The following is a 6,000-nucleotide window of genomic DNA, read 5'->3' on the forward strand; positions in this document are numbered from 1 at the left end:
CTCTTAAGGTTCATAGACTCTACACTCCTTAGGTGATTAATGTAATAACCATAGTTTAACTTTTAAGTGTGTTTGCTTTTATTTATGTCAATTTAACATGTACATAATTATATTACCACATAAGTGCTTTGGTGAAATACTGTTAACTTTTGTGTATTTTTAATAAATAAATAAATAAAAAAACGTGAAAAAAGTCCCAGAATCGGGCCCCTTTTGCTATACTCTGACCGCCCCTGTCTATACTACTGTAATGTTTGACGTTATCACGTTAAACTACCGTCCGTAAACCGACTTTACAGACAAACAATTTTTTTTTTAGAACCGAAATATAGCCTGTCAACCAAATTTTGGCAGTAGCAATGTACATCAAACTAAAGTATGGTATCCCTATGAAACGAACAAAAACCAGCAATGTACGTCGAACAGCCACAGATATAACGGATTTTTTCAATTTGGGGGCTCCCTCCTTCCTTACGAATTAGATAATGTATTAAAAAGGGACGGATATATGCTAGTCATTTCTCTTTTTGGTAGGTTCAAGCCCCCCTAATAAAAATTCGTGTAAAATGCATATACTCATCCTTGACTTCCTTATGACTTAGATAATGTATTGAAAAAGGATGGATATATGCTAGTTATTTCTCTTTTTGGTAGGTGGTCCCTGGTTTTGTGTTAGCTAGGGATGTTACTTTATCGATTCAATTATCGATAAAATATGCACTTACTTACGTTCTCACCTTAAAAATAATATAAACGTTATATATATAAAAGTAACGAAAACATACAATATTGATATAAACATTTCATTTGGATTATTATGTGGCTTTTTGGCTATGAAAGTCATATATTCATACATTCTTGCCTTCTTGGCTAACCGTACCTACTGATTGCAAATAAATGGTTTGTTTATGTACTTACCTACATAAACGGTCACTTCTCTTCTCTTACCAAGTCCTAATATTACATTATCATACCTATATCTCTGATCATAGGTCTGTATGCCTCCCTTTTTTGTAACGTGAATAAAAAGGACGGCATGTTGTCTATGACTATATTTCTATGATAGTGTAATATCGGCCTAAATAGTTTGTAAAAAATAGAAGATGGGAGATACGAGTATAAAACAAATAAATACATTCTTCTCTTCTCCTTACGCAAAGACCTAAGTAATTTAATTCGTGTAGCATCCCTCTATTAATTTCTAGTCCACCACTCAAGAATCTACTTATACTTACCTCAATAATATTTTCTCTATCAAATAGAAAATAAAACAAAACGGCAGTGTAGGTACCAAAATTTATTATTTCAATAGTTTCACCTATTTTTAGTTTCTTTTTAATAATGTTTGAGAATTTCTGGAAAACTAAAAAATACTATAAGTTTAATTCACTAGAAATGTTACATTACCATTTACCCAGTCTGTGATACCTGATCATCATTAATCATTTTTATGTCCTTTTCAATGCAAGAATGTCAATAGAGTTAATGTCGGGACGTCGATAAAAATGACACATCACTAGTACAAAAACATAACCTAAAAACAGTTTGAAGAAACTTCAGAACAGAATTTAACATGGTAGTAGTTATTATATAAACTATGAAAAGATCGTATTTTATGCTTTGTTTAGATCCTACAAATAATAGTATCAATAACTGACCGAAATTCGCTAATGAAACACAGCAGGTTCTTGGGAGTTTTCTTTTCTCCATGTACGTGAATTACAGTCCTTAATCACACAAGCCATAATATCACAAGGAACTTGAACACATCACAGATAAGAATTTAGCAGGATCACACAGAACACCCCACTAGAAGCCAAATGCAAGCGATATTGTTCGAGACGCAAATCACCAATCCTTGCGGGGTGAGGCGGGCGCGCACGGTGCTGCCATTGGTCGTTTCAAATAATGGCGCGCCTTTATGATTAGCAGTAGGGATGGGAATGGGACTTGTCTATTATAGACTAGAGATGTGCCAAACCGAAAATATCGCAAACCGGGCTGAACGGTTTGATTTTCTACGTAAACCGGTTTCAACCCGGTTTGACCAAACCGAGTTGCTACGACGGTCCTTAGCGTATTTAATGTAGCGGTTAGGTTTGGCCCGTGTGAAGCGATTCGTCAAAATTAAACACGAATCAAGTCGGTCGGGTTGAGTCGAGTCAAGTTATGCCCGAAACACATTATATGACGCGTGACGCGCGATATATCGACTTAAAAAGCGTCACAATTAAAGTTGTGTTTGAACAAGCTAAACTAAAACTAAATTAATGCAAATAAATATATTTCATTTCATTTCATAAAAATATTCGTAATGGAGACAGAATTCACAGAATATTGGCAAGGGCGGCAACGGCAGAATAGCGGGAGCATTTAATTACAGTTGTAAACTGTTATATTTTCTCATTTATTATTAGGAAAAAGAGCACCATCTGTTATAATTGATTTCAAACCAAAGCGAGCACGGTCGGGCGGACTGCGAGCGTGTTTCAGATTCTGGCCGTGGAGCCACTTCCGCGCGAAAGTACAGCTATCCTGCTTGCACTCGCTGGCTTGCAGTTCCAATGCCGATATTGCCGGTTTCGTTATCAACATTTTCGAGTCGAGTCATGTGGGAGTGGGACCGATCGGTACGTTCGTTCGGCTGCGTTCCGTCTGCTCGTTGAACCGGTTTGGTGAACTGTCAAACCGAGTCGGGCCGAGTTGAGCCTAACTCGGTTTGAACCGGGTTGGCAAACCGGGTTGACACATCTCTATTATAGACAATGGTACCGGTACCAGTACTGTGGTGAATTTGTTTTGCAACAAATTATAATATTATAATTAAATTATAATAAGGCCTAGTTACCCTTCGGGTTGGAAGGTCAGATGGCAGTCGCTTTCATAAAACTAGTGCCTACGCCAAATCTTGGTAGTAGTTTCCAAAGCGGACCCCAGGCTCCCATGAGCCGTGGCGAATGCCGATGCCGGGATAACGCAAGGAGGATGATAATTGTGATAGCATCTCAATAAAAATCATTCTAGTAACTAATAACTAAACTGTGCATTTTTACTTACGTTTACTAAGTTAAATAACCAACTAAATATTCTAAACTAATCAATGAACTAAATACCACTACAGACTACAGATTCTAGATAATTATTCACTATTACAAATCTGCTTTCTTTTATATTTCATAAAATGGTAGCACATGGTACGAACGGCAGTACGAAGTTCCCGCAACAGACATAAACTAATATGGCCCCATGCCTAGTCGTTTACGTGAAAGGGATAGCATATCACATTGTTAACTCGGTAAAGAGGGATGGACGCGCCTCGGCGCCGCTCAGCACAACCATATTGACCAGTATAAATGAACTCCGCGGACAATAAACAATATTCAACAAAATAATTAATTTGACTTAACTGTGGAATGTTGTTCCATCTTTTACATGTAGAAGTGTTAGAAGACTTGCCACACCACTTTATGCTGTAAGAGACCATTGTTTGCAACCAAAATTGATTATTTAAGATTTTTTCCCGAGCGGACACGGACACTGTTAGCGGGTCGTATACTTGGGCGCTACTGATCGGTCGGTGTCGCACGCGTTCAAACTTTTATAAACCTGATTTGTCGTATGCTTGGTGACCGCGAGTCGCCCTGTAAGGGCCATCTTGTTGTATTGATCTGTGGCAGGATCATCAACTATCTATCAGGAATAAACACAATTAAATTATAAATCGGCCAGACGACCGCCGAGATATTTGATCTAATATAATACGATTATGTACAATTGTCAAAGGTAGACACCTGGGGAGACATCTGGGGGCCTGCTCCATTTCAGCTTCTTGGCCTTCTTTTTGGTGGAGTCTTGGGAGTAAAGGAACCGCGAGCATCGCACCTTGAACTTCGTGTTTCCGGTCTTCTTCTTCGGAAATCTAAGAAATATATAAAGTTGAATTTGTAAAATAGCTAAATAACAAGAGAATCATAACAAAGAACAATAATCATTGATGGCGTTTTTAAGGTATGAATATTGATAGGTTATTATTGCAAGGTCGATAAAACACATCACATCACTATGCTAAAAAACATAACCTTTCAGAGTTTGAGAAAACTTCCAAAAAATATGCAAAAATCTATACAGAATTGAATAAGATTTGAATTGTATAAACTACTAATATGTACATTTATATTTCTGCCAGGTCGTATCAATAAATATTATCAAAAACTCAAGAAACTTACCGATGAAATGATATAACCTCTTGCGTGTTTTCTTTTCTTCCTGAATGTGATTTGCAACACTTGATCACACAAGCCATAGTCAGAAATGAAACTTGGAACTATCACAAATATACACTGAGCTATTTTTTCCACGATCTATCAGAAATCCTCACAAAATAAATAAATATCGTCAAGACGACCATTGAAGTCGCGCTAAAAACTCGAACCAATATAATACGACTATGTACAGTTGTCAAAGATGGAGACCGAGTGTGAAATGACAAACGTATATTTAATTTTGCCGTATAATAAATGGACCCCAGGTCCGTTTTGACATCAGCATTTAGGGACAACCTTCGAGAAAACGAAAGAAGTTGTGGAATATTGTCTCATTCGCTCATATAAAAAAGGTAATAGTGTGGTGTGAGTAAGATACATGTCACCGAGCTCTTATTTTAGCATGGCTTCCATGCTTTAGTTATACTTCCGTGGGTAGGTTGGAGATATCCACAGATAAGATACAAATGACACGCGAATTTCCACCGATTTTCAAAACTAATAGGCTTCCCACAGACAGTCTTAAAAATTCATAATCTTAAAAAAAACTTGTATGCAATCTGACAGTTCAAACTGACACTGACAAGACACTGACAGATCTGTCAGTGTCAATTTGCATACAAATTTTTTTTAAGATTATGAATTTTTAAGACTGTCTGTGAGAAGCCTTAGTGTTGCTAGCCCGCGATTTTTCAAATTTGCCGCCTTTTTCTAGTGACAAGATTTGGTTGACAGTCTATAGTTTGTCAGAATGCGCCTGAAGCCTGAATTGAAGGAGTTGAAGGCTTTTAAGTTGTTAGCACACGACCGCTACTCCCCGCGACCTTCTGGCTTTTCACGTGAGACCAGGGGCGGCTCACTCCGCGATTCTATCGCCGCGCTACAAGTACATGCCGGCGGCCGCGAGTTCGCGGCCTAATCAGGGGTAGCGCGCATTCTCACGGAACGCACGTTCGCACTTTCTATTGTTACTTTACGTCGCGAGTTTTTTTAAGGTTAGTGTCCGCGTGTGTAATGGCTAATAATGTTTAGTTAAATGAATATCATGAATAATTTAGGCTCCCCACAGACAGTCTTAAAAATTCATAATCTTAAAAAAAACTTGTATGCAATCTGACAGTTCAGATCTGTCAGTGTCTTGTCAGTGTCAGTTTGAACTGTCAGATTGCATACAAGTTTTTTTTAAGATTATGAATTTTTAAGACTGTCTGTGGGGAGCCATACTCGTATATACCATGGACATTTTTACACAGATCTACTATTGATTAAGTCCCCCGGAAAGGTTCAATAAGTCTTGTGATGTTGGAATTTAAACAAAAATGTATAAATACTATATATATATTATATATTACCTAGAAAGTACTCAAGACCTGAATATTATAGTATAACATTTTATCTGAGTATTAATTCGTTTTAATCAACATAGGCAACCCTATCGCCGGACGCCGCGCACGTGCGGCTCGTTTCTTTGTAAGAATGTTGTAGGCATTTATAAAGGCGGCATGTCGTGAACATCAAAGCAGTGAGCCTTCTGTACTTGTACTATTATATATTCTGTGGTGAGACCGAGAAAATAAATACTTAAAATTAGATACTGATCGCCATGTTTCATAAATCGCATGGAATCGTTATATCCACGTCTTAAGGTCAGTAGAGCCCGAAACAGTCACAGTGACAGGCCAGTGACAGTTTATTAACCTTCATTATCTGTGGCCTCATGGCCTGAGTAAAAAAAAAT

Source organism: Leguminivora glycinivorella, chromosome 8, assembly GCF_023078275.1.
Source record: "Leguminivora glycinivorella isolate SPB_JAAS2020 chromosome 8, LegGlyc_1.1, whole genome shotgun sequence".
NCBI lineage: Eukaryota > Metazoa > Arthropoda > Insecta > Lepidoptera > Tortricidae > Leguminivora > Leguminivora glycinivorella.